Source organism: Carlito syrichta, unplaced genomic scaffold (assembly GCF_000164805.1).
Source record: "Carlito syrichta isolate Samal-C Ts95f unplaced genomic scaffold, Tarsius_syrichta-2.0.1 Scaffold313876, whole genome shotgun sequence".
NCBI lineage: Eukaryota > Metazoa > Chordata > Mammalia > Primates > Tarsiidae > Carlito > Carlito syrichta.
The window spans coordinates 912280-924662 of record NW_007257972.1 but is presented as its reverse complement, the minus strand read 5'-3'; positions in this window follow the sequence as shown (position 1 = coordinate 924662).

Here is a 12383-nt window from a genome sequence, read left to right as displayed (position 1 = left end):
GCAGAAGCTTGTCAGTTTAATGAGGTCCCACTTGTCTATCTTATCTCTTATGGCCTGTGGGTTTTGGTCTAAATGCTTTTTATGTGTAAACTCCTTTTCTTCTCAGGCAGCCACTCAGATAATCTACTACAGTATAATCAACCAGCCCCAAACTTAGGGGCTCAAAACAAAGTTTGTTATGTCTCACAAGTATGTAGCTCAGAAGGTGGGAAGCGCAAGACTGGACCATTTTCCCATTGCAGATGGTATCCACTTGGTGGTTCAACCAGCTGCATAGTCTAAGATAGCCTCACTCCCATGCCAGGCGTGTCGGCAGTAATGGCAGGAGGCTGGGCTCTGCTGATACTGGCCTCCTCTCCCTGTCCATGTGGTGTCTCCAGAGGGAAGCTGGACCTCTGACATGGAAGCAAGGGCTCAAGAGACCAAGGAGGAGCTACCAGGAATCACAGAGGTTAGTCCAGAGCTGAAATGCCTTCACTTGCATCTTATTCTTTTGGTCAAAGCAGTCACAGCCCAGCCCAGATTCAAGGAGAGGAGAAATAAACATCAGTATTTGAAGGGAAAAGTGGCAAAGAATCTATGAGCACCTTTAATCTGCCACAAAACATAAGGGTACTATCATCTACAGTCTTCAGATAAGGCTACTGAGGCACAGAGTTGGTAGACCCAAATGAGCCTCTGCCTTAATTTCTTCACTGGTCAAGTGAGGAGAGTTCATTACTTTCTTATGTTTTACAGAGTAAAATAATAAATAAATATTGAGTAACAATCAAGTTACTGTGCTCACCATTGTAGAAAGAAAAATGAGCAATACAAAAATTATTGTTCTATATATAAAATTATTTGAACATTTTAAAGACATATACTATATATATACATATACATATGTATATATATGGAACCATTATCTGATCTATCCTAAGTAACCCTCTGTACACAACACAAAATTTAGCTTCAAGAGGTCAAGAGGCTGAATGTATCTCCATTAATGACTATGAGACCCTGGAGAAGTCACTTTTCCTGGATCTCTTCACCTATAAAGAAAGAAATTATACTATATGATATCCAGGTTTCCTCCCAAATTTGGGTATCTATAATTCAAAAAAATTTTAACGTTCTTCTGTTACTATTTACATTTGCTGTGGGATGGGTTCCCCACCTAACACTGCTACCAAATCCCAGTTCCAGCAGAGAAGTCTTGTTGTCTGTTCTAGGTTGAAACACACCTTCCCTTAGAGATGGAAAGGTTGCCTGGTTTCCCCTTTATAGCAGGTACATTCAAAGACCCACGAAAAGTGTCTTTATCCCTTGGCACCAGAATGTTCACAAGAGCCTTTGAAATACATGGACTTCCCACGCATTTTCTCAGGGAACATATCCTATAAAAAACACCCTCTGTTTCCTACTTTTCCTCCTCTCTTAGGAGCATAACATTGGGGAATCAAAATTGTTATCACAAAAAAGTCAAACTTTCATTTTCCAAGCTAGTTACCACAACAAACGTGCATACTTGCCTTGGGCTTTGAAGAGCTCCCTTCATTTCCTCTGTTACTGGCTGTCAGTGGGTTTGGGTATGACACACCTTCTCTCTCACCCACTACCACAAAGGTAATGGGTACAGAGAGAGAGTAAGCCATGACTCATTTTGGCGTCTTTTGGTTTTTGATGAAATGCCAACAGATGGCAAGAGATAAATAAATGAGTCTTCAATAATGGGGTATATAGAAACCAGTAATATCACCGGTGATTATTCAAGTTTCATTATTAATTCCTTCTTTCAAAAATTGTAAATAAATGTAGCACAATAGGCAAAGGATACAATCCTAATACTTGTGAGAGTAGAGAGAACTTGCCGTCCAAGTAGCACTCTTCAGCTAAGCATGCATTTACTCACACATATTTAAGTAACAGATGAGGTGACTCTTGTTCACCAAAAAACCTGGGGTTTCACATCACCATGGCATTATTTATGCAACAAATTAAAAAACAATCTTTTCTTTCAAGATGAACTCATTTTCTGTCTGAACAACAACACAAAGGAATAAATACTTTCTAAAATGATCCATATCAACATCCTCCGCAACATAGTTAGGATACAGAGTTGGAAAGAACATGAAAGAATCCAGCCCCTCATTTTACAGGAAAGAAAACTAAGACAACAAAGTCAAGAGATAGTCAGGCCCAAACCAGTCAAGGTCTCCTAAGCCTCATCCCAGAGCCCTTCCCAGTGTTCACAGAGCCACTGGAAGTTAGGGTCTCAACATTTTTAACCTTTATTCCCCTGGACCATGACATTTTGAGGAGAGAGAAAAGATGGAACAGCAGTCCTTCTGTATAATATCTGGAATGTAGCAGGCACTTGTAAATATCTGTAGAAAGAAAATATCAAAAATTTCATCACATTGAACCAAACAAAAACAAAAAAATCTTACCTAACAACAACAGCCAAGCAAAGTCATAAGGATAATAGTAAGTAGTCCCTTAATATCAAATAGTCTAAGTGTCCCTTGATGTAAATCTCACCTCCCCAACAGTATTTTAAGCTCTGCATGAACTGGGACTGTCATTTATTGCCACACTGTCTTCCAAAAATATTTTCCAACTGTATATCTGACAAAGGCCTAACATCTAGGATCTACAAGGAACTCAAATGCGCCAAAAGGGACTGTCATTTATATATTTTCCCTCTTCTATATCAGAATGTCAGGAATGTTGCTGCAAAGGCCATATTTTTGTGCCTAAAATCAGTACATAATATGAAAAGAATTTTTTGCTATTTTTGATGCAACCAACGGTCTAGCAGATGCAGTTATTACTGTTTTAACAGCTTTATTGAGATATAATACACATACCATACAATTTAGTCATTCAAAGTGTACAGTTCAGTGGCTCACCAAGTTGTACAGCCATCACTCCAATAAACTTTAGAACATTTTCATCATCTCAGAAAGAAACCCTACATCCCTTAGCCATCATCTCCACCTCCACTCCACCCTAATCCCCGGTCCCAAACAACCACTCATCTACTTTCTGTCTCTATAGATTTGCGTGTTCCAGACTTTTCATTCAAATGGAAACACACAATATTCAGTCCTTTTGTGTCTGGCTTCCTTCACTTAGAATAATGTTTCCAGACCTCATTTGTGTTGTAACATGTATCAACACTTCATTCCTTTTTATGACCAAATATATTCTATTGTATGGATACAGTATATTTTGCTTATTCATTCACTAGTTGATGGATATTTTGGTTGTTTCAACTTTTTGGTTATTATGAGTAATACTCATATAAACATTTATAAAGAGATGTTTGTGAGGATATAACTTTTTCCTTCTCTTAGGTATATATCCAGGATTAGAATTGCTGGACTATTAGCAGATAGAGTTTTAATGTGGAAATAGTTGACTTAGTGAAACACCTGCTATGAATTACGAGGGAAATGAGACACACTGATTGAAACAAGATGATCTATCTGTCTCTTATATACTGTTGCCAAGTCTAAGGGGAAAATGTGTCAATATTTTTTGAACTGACTTTAAGCCCAAAGCCAATCCTTGCCATTTCCTTACTGAAGACAGATATCCCTGTTATGAACAGGTATACATTTTTCTGGTACACATATTAGGAACTTCATAGTCTCTCTCTCTCTCTCTCTCTCTCTCTCTCTCTCTCTCTCTCTCTCTCTCACACACACACACACACACACACACACACACACACACACACACACACACATACACACACACTTCCTCAGACAGATTCTTAAAGAGACTTGAGCTATCCGGGATAATCTCAACAAAGCTTCTTATTAATAGCAGATTATTTTTGGGGTCAAGTTCATAAAACAGTAGAGATATGTGGACACTATACTCTACTGAAATTCTCATTCATTCATGTGAACTCTGTATTTGCATCCATTTTATAAAATCTAGAAGGTGGCATTACTGTTTTTAAATCATAATAAAATTTTATAACTTCTACACCCTTGTTTCCAAAAATCATCCAGTTATATATTTGACTTACTTGGCACTTAGTTCTTGATCAATAGCACAACACTCACCCCATGTGTAGCACTGTGCATTTGGCAGAATACACTCTACTTCAAAATGGCCTGCTTTATGACATAGTTTCCAGCAACTCTTTGTGGTGAAAACTGGGGACTTTCTGCGCTGCTATGCTGGACTGTGCACTCCCTGATCTCACCATCAGCTCTATGGAAATGACTCCCAGTTGTGCTGTCAAGGTAGCACTGGCAAGAATGTGATATGGCAACCCTAAGGAGGATGGACCAGATCTCACCAATCTATTTCACCAAAAAGTACCTGCTGGGGACGAGATTGTATTCTCTTCAGATAAAAATGCAAGGACCTCGTTGACTATTATTTACTATGCTGATTTAGTCACCATGGCTGTTGATCTTCTCAATTTGATAACACAACTGAAAAGTCAGGCACTTTCCTTTTTTTTTTTTTTGATACTCTAAATGTTAGATCTTAGTCTGAACCCTGCTGGCCCCTCAGCTCTTAACTATCTTATAGCCTAACGATATCCCAGAGTTCCTTCTCAATTATAAACCTGTAAACTATGACCAGTTGGCCTATTTTATCTAGCATGGTCAGGATTATTATATTCAATTCAGAGGTCATATAATATAGGAAAAGAAGATTATCTTAGTATGTCTGGATTCGAGTCCAGGCTCCATCATTTGCAAAATGAGTGCTTTTGATAAATCACAATCAGAACCACAATTTACTCTTTTGTAAACTGGAGGCAATTGGACTATGGTATAGACAATATAGTCTGGGTTCACCAAATCTAATCTCATCTTATTTCCTCTTCCTGGACAACAGAAAGACTACATTTCTGAGGCTTCCTTGCAGGGAGTGTGGGGCCTTGAGACCCAGGCTGCGAGCAGGGAGACAACTCTTAGAAACACCCCATGAGCATTTTGGGCTCTCTCTCTCCTTCCGCTACGGTAAACTCAGAGGCCATGTACTGAGATGTTTTCTGTGATTTCTTAGATTCTGTATTTGACTGTGTGGCTTCCATCAATCACAGGACCAAACTAATAGTCAAAGTTGTTCACGTCTTCCCTGCTATCCAGTGTTCAGGAGCACATAAAAGTCACATCACAAACCAATCAATCCTGAGTCCTTATCCCCTGTCACACTCTTTATCTAACTCTCATATACCAAGCCAATATCCCCCCTGCTCTAAAACACCCCAGACCAAGTACCAGAAAGTTAGGGAACACCCTTGCAGCTCCAAGACCCTTAGTACCATCAAACTATCAAATACTCTTCTGTTTCCCTGCCCTGCCTTGACTTTTCCTCAGAAAACGTGGTGAGGCCTCATGGCTCAGACCCTTTCCTAGCTCCTCTTCTGCCTCTGACTTACTCAGGTGCTTCCCCTCATACCCTGTATGACATACTCCGCCTCCCAATCACACAGTGCACTTGCAAGTAGCAATAAACTCTTCTTTCAATGGCATTGACCATTCCATGTTATCACCTAGTCACCTTTATAAATTAAGATCCAGGAACAAACCAAGATGATGCTTCATAAGATGAAGCATCTAAAAAAATTAGCCGGTGTGGTTGCACACGCCTGTAGTTCCAGCTCCTTGGAAGGGTGAGGCGGAAGCATCGCTGGAGCCCAGCCCAGCAGGTCAAGGTTGCAGTGGCCGGGAGTGTGCTACTGCACTCCAGTCTGGGCAACAGAGTGAGACTCCAACTCAAAAAAAAAAAAAAGAAAAGATGAAGAATCTTTGCTCATCAGTATTGGACTTTGTATGACTGGGTAATAAACATTTGTTTCGCTAAACCACTGAAATTTTAGGGGTATTTTGTTACTGCAACTTATGTGAACCTGTCCTGACCCATGCATAATCCTCACTTTTCAGATTAATTTTAATGATTAGGAAAAAAACAAGCGAATATAAAGTAAATAACAGTCTATTTTACCATGTAGGAATTCAAAAAATGGTAACTATTATTATTATGATTCAGCAACAATGTCTAAAATAATGTATGTAAATAAAGCACACACACACTCCATCAGATGAAAATAGCAAAACAGATTTCTCACCAAATACAGAGGGTATATTGGAGGCAGTCTGACTTAAAACAGATTGTAGTGTACAAAAAATACACTTTGGCAGTTTGTTTAAAGAGATAGTCACCCTCCTTAGAACTGGAAACAAGGACAATGAGAGTGGCAATCTGTGCTAAACATCAAAGACAAAAAACAGCTATGACTTCAAATGAAGCCCATGTCAAAAGACAAGCAAAGATGTTCTAAATGATGGTCATTGTTTTGCTATTCAGTTTCTTCTCATAGGAACAATCCATGTCATCAGAAGCAGGATTTATTCATTAAGAGGCAGTCATTGACACCTAGCACATCACCTAATTTGTGTAGTTCATCACAATTTACAAAGCAATCACTAATGTCCCAGTAAAAACCATGCAAAGTGATCAGATAAACCATTTGCTCTTGGTACACAGAGAAGTAAGTCCCCTGTGGGTGACAGCAGATTACTCTCCCTTCCTCCTTCCCTCTCCACACCCATCTCCCATATATACTCCCAGAGCTACAGATCATATTTTTTTTCCAAGAATAAAACCGAAAAAAATTTACAGGCAATCAATAGTATTAGGATTTATACACATCATCTGCAAACTTGCTGCTCACAGAGTAACCATGGGCCAGCAGCATCGACACCTCCTGGAACTTAGAAATGTGAATCTCAGGCTCCACCCAAAACCTACTGAGTCAGATTCTGAATTTCAACAAGATATCCAGGTGCTTCCTTTACACATTAACTGTGGAGAAGTATTTCTCTACAAGATTATCTGGAATTGTATGACTGAGATTTGGGAAACTCCAAATTAAATTAGGGAAAATAGCACACGGACTTAGGAAAACAGGACTAGAATATGATTACAACTAATAAATCTGAAAATGTAACTTCCTTAGTCGATTCCATCTGAAAGCAGAACCTGTTAATGGAAAGAGAAACAGACTGCTTTGAATCTAGAGAAGCCAAAAGCAATGTTTTCCTTATGTCTTCGTCACTATTTAGTAAAGACGGCCCTCTGTCCTACTAACTTATGTATGTATGCTTAGAGATGCTGGGTACATTCTGTCATCAAAGCTGGGTGCCCCACAAACTCTCCTCACAATCAAATTTTTTGTGTTCCATTTAACTGTCTGATTATAATTTGACTTCCCATCATGTATGTAGTCTTTCTACATGGAGAAAATTGACCTATCAGACCAAAACATTCTAGATCACTAGGCAATTGTAGCTTTCATTATAACTTAATGTGTTGGCTACTTACTTTCAAAATAAGGTGATTATGAATGTGGTTAGGACAAACAAGTCTACTTGAATAAACTATGGATGCACTAAGAATTTTTTTTTGGACATTGCTGTTCACTTCCTAGAAACACCACTATGTGAGGTTCTGATGGAGTCTCTGGATAATAAACATTTAAGCACTTAGTATATTCCAAAAGCACTTTGCCTCTAGTAAGTAATTTAATTCTCATGAGTCATGTATTATTATCCTCATTTCAAAGATGAGGCACAAAGTCCTTAAGTAACTTCACTAAGTTATGAAATGGCAGAAACAGGATTTTAACCCAGGCAGTTTGGCACTGTTCCAGAGCCTGCTGTCTTGACCGCCATGCTGCACTACCTCCATCTTGTCTGTCAACGACTGCTACAATCTGGCCTCTTCCTCTTTATTTTCCCCACCCATCCTTTCTGGACTACAGTCAAAAACATTAACATATCTGAAGTGCCAGGAACTAGAGCTTTTGGTATAACCAAGAGATTACAGCCCCAAACCTCATTAGGTGATGTTTTCCCTTCTGTAGCTAAGGATGCCCCCCTGGGGTTTGCAGGCTAAACCGCAGATATGCTAGATCCTAAGAACACATTCCCTACCTTACACCTACTCATGCTTGCTTCCCCTGGTCTTGAGAATGGAAGGACTCAGAATCCAAGGCTGGATGAGGATAGAAAGGAGATAGGGGACAGAATTCATTCTGGTTGTGGTTTAGGCAAAGAGGAACCTAATTCACTCAACAAATTATTTTTGTTTGGACCAAAAGTTTTATGGAAATATGGAACATGCTTTGCATTACGTGGACCTCTATAAGTATACTTCTCTTGGGATCATCCCAGGAAGTGGCTATAGCTACAAAGAACTCAAGAATTTTCGACACTGGATTTCTGGCCAAATACTAGAAGTATCTACATGCAAAGGAATAACATGCCATTTTACAGATAAGATGGACAAATTATAGAACGAAGATCTTCACCTCCATTTCTATGAGAGAGGCAGAATGGACCTGAAACAAGTTTTCTAAAGTGTGTTCTACTAGCTTTGTAGACCCCTGCCACCGGCAACCAGTACTGTCCAGTGAATCATCTTGGTGACACAGATCAGCATCTATGTCAATAGACATAGATCTATTTTCTATCTATCTATCTATCTATCTATCTATCTATCTATCTATCTATCTATCTATCTATCTATCATTATCTAGTAGAGACTCAGGACCACTGCCTGAAGCTCAGAGGGAGTGGTTTGCATAGGACTAACCATCAAATGGAATATTCATTTTTCTCTTATTAACCCACAGAAATGTTCATATATTCTGGCTACTTATGTTGAAATATTTTTTCATGATTGGAAATTTGCTTTCTAATTGATTTAAATGACTCTGGTCTATTGAGAAGCAAGTGCCACGGTCTCCTCCAAGACTCACAATGAAATTTAATTGCCATTATGATGATATTAAGAGATGAGACCACTAAGATTATTAGGTGGTGAGGATTCTACCCTTGTGAATGGATTAATGTCTTTATATGGGGAGTAAGTGAGAGTGGGTTGTTATAAGAGCAAGTGTGGCCCTCATTTGCTCTATTTCTTTAACCTCACTTCTTGCTTACCCTTTTGTGTTCTACCACTGAATGACACAGCATGAAGGCTATTGTCAGATGCTGGCACCATGCTCTTGAGCATCATATCTTCCAGAACCATGTGCCAAATAAGTTTCTTTCCTCTTCCTTTCTTTCTTTCTTTTCTTTTTTTTGGGGGGGGGTGGGATAGGGTCTTGCTTTGTAACCCAGACTGGAGGGCAGAGGTGTGATCAAGTGATCCTTCTGCCTCAGCCTTACAAGTAGCTAGGACTACAGGCATGAACCAGCAGAACCAGCTTTTTTTTTTTTTGTAGTAATGGGTTCTCAGGCTGGTTTTGAACTCCTGATCTTATGTGATCCTCCTTCTCAGGCCTCCCAAAGCACTGAGATTACAGACATGAGCCACCATGCCCAGTAATTTCTTTTCTTTATAAGTTATCAAGTCTGTGGTATTCCATAAGAGCAACACAAAATAGACTAGGACAGCAAGCAACTGGGTTGTAGTCTATTTAGGCTCAGAATAACAAATCTGTATCTAACTGACTTTATACACTCATTGGATTTCAATGTCTTCTTTGTCTTTGCCTCACTGAATCTCTTCCTTCAGAAGTTCATGATTTCTGGCAGTTTTCACAACTCTGAGCAATTCCTATATATCACTTGTCCTCAACTCAATCTGTCCTATAAGCCAGTACTAAGTTTTTGTTTTCCTGACCAAACCTTTCATTAAGATTTCATTAATTAATCCATCCACTCAAATGCATATAGCCCTCTTAAGCCTACCTACTAAATATGAAATACTGTGAAGTTTTATCATCTCAAATTCAAATATTTCAAACCAAAGTTACCTGCTTTCCCACAAGCCATCCCAATCTTTCTAATTTCCCTTTCTACAAATTATATCCTCAACTTTCTGCTGCTTTGATCTCAAAATAGCATGACCTCTCTCTCTGTTACCACCACACGCATTCAGTCTCTATCAATCTTCCTCTACTGGCTCAAAAATGTACTCTTTTCTTTTATCACGTGGCTGTCATCCTGGCCTAAGACCTCATCATCTGGCACCTGTTTGATCCACTACCATCACCTTCCACTGGCCTCACTGACTCCAGGTGTTTCCCACTTCAACTGGTCTTGTACCTCGTACTGAATTGCCCTTCTTGCAGTATGGTTCTGAAAACACCACTCCTCAGCTCAAATTTTGAGTGCTTCCTTCTGCCCATGAAAACAAGCCCCCAAATCACCAGTCCATCATTGGAGGTTTCTAATAAACTGGACTGTACCTATCCTAACTCATATCTCACTACTCCGCTTTAGAAATACCATGTTTAACACCATCTACCCACTATTCTCCACACAAGCCTCTGAGCCTCTGTTCATCCCATTCGATGTGATTACACCCCTCACTTCTATCATCCAAACTCTAATAGCCCAACTCTTCAGAGCATAACTCAGGTCTTTTCCAGGAAGCTGGCCCCAATGAACACTATAGTTTGGTTTTCTTAGAAGTGGAGTAGACTTCACAGAGCACCCTCAAGGACTTTGCGCCTCAAAAATGTTAAACTCTGTTCAACAAAAATGTATTGAGCACTCATGCACTAAGCCCTATGCTAGGAACTGAGAACAAGGAAAACAAATAGATGTCATCTTTCTTTTCAAGGAGCTCTTACCTATTGGAGGGGACAGACATACAAATATCATTTTATTAAAATACAAAGAATTCTGAGGTGGAGAGAAACACAGAGTGAGAAAAGTGAGCATTTAGTTCAGCTGGGATTCGAGGTAAACTTCCTAGACATCACATGATGAGACTGTTAAAAGATAAGAAAGGATTATTAAAACAAAGGAAAGGAATTTGAAACAAAGGGAATAAAATACATAAAGTCAGAGATGTAAACAGTGGGAAGGAGGTGAGGAGGAGAAGCAACCTAGTATCATGAGACTCTTAATGCTGTGAAACAAGAACTTAATGTTGTGAAACAAGCTGAGGTGGGAAGTGGCCAGAGAGAATTAGCCAGGCATCTAGGCTTCTGTGGACTATAAGAATTTTGCACTCTAATCTGTAAATGATGAGGAACCACCAAAAATGTTTAAGTAAGAAGATTAAATGACTGGGTTTTGCTTTTAGAGAGAGTGTTCTCCCTGCATAATAGAGACAAGAATTAAGAAAGTAAGTCAGGAGAAAGAAAACCATAAATTGCAATGCTCCAGGCAGAAGAGGATCAGGGACCATAAAAGGACATTGTTATCAGGGCTGGGGATGAAAATATAGATTTGAAAAAATATTTATAGGCTGAGACCATTAGATCTTACCAAGAGCCTAGTTGTAGAAGGTTCAGGGAAATGAGAAGCTATTTATAAGTCCTCAGTCTCTGGTTTGGGCAACTAGATGGAGATGCCAATAATTAAACTAGAAATACAGAACCATTGTATTGTTGAGGGGTTGATGGTGAGCAGAGAATAACAATGGAGACAATTTCAGTTACACTGAGTTTTGAGATGCTTATAGGATATATGAAAGTAAAGATCATAAGAGTGGTCAAGGGTTAAGATTAAGTTTGACATTGATCATCATTCCACAGACTGATGAAACAATGATAGTGGCGAGGTTCCCAAAACAAGTACGAGAGAAAGAGATGAAGACTTTGGGATAATGATTGAACGCTGAGGAATACCAGTAGTTAATGGATACACAGAAGAGGAAGCACCCATAAAGACCAGAAGGGAATGACCAAAGGAACAGGAGCAATGCCAGGACAGATTGAAGTAAAGAAAGTGTACCAGAGAGTTTTAAGATGCAGTATGAAATCAGGACTGAGAAAGTACCTTTGGGTTCAGCAACATGAAGTTCACTAAAGGCCTTTGGAAGTTGAGTCTGGCCTCCAAACTATGACGAGCTGAAACGTAAATGAATTTACAGTCCTGAAGTAGAATGTAGCTGAGAAGGAAAGGAGAAGACTCAGAGCACAAGCAGAGGGGATATAGGGTCAAGAAATAGCTAAGGTTAGAGGAATAAAGATTGCAGAGGTACACAATAAACTTGGGAGTCTTTATCTCATTCATTGCTTTAAAGAGAACAAAAGAAAGCAGTTTACAAATATGCAGTTCAATACTCAAAAGTCTCTTTCAAACACCATACCAGCAGAGAAATAGTCTCACAAGTTGCCTTTGATAGAATTCTTACCAACCTTGTGTATACAGGAAATTAGGAAGTCTCTGTTTTCACCGAAAACTAGAAGCACATGGAACTGACTCCTCCCTTCCTGTTGTCAGGTATCTCCTGGAATCCTTTAATAATACAATTTGGGGATATAATCATTTTTGCTTTCAGAGATGCTGAGTACCATTTTTGTGAGGAGTCACTGCACCACCAGGTGGTCACTCTTGAAAAGAGCATTTTCTCAACTTCGTAGCTACTGACTTGAATCACAGAAAAGGAGAATTCCA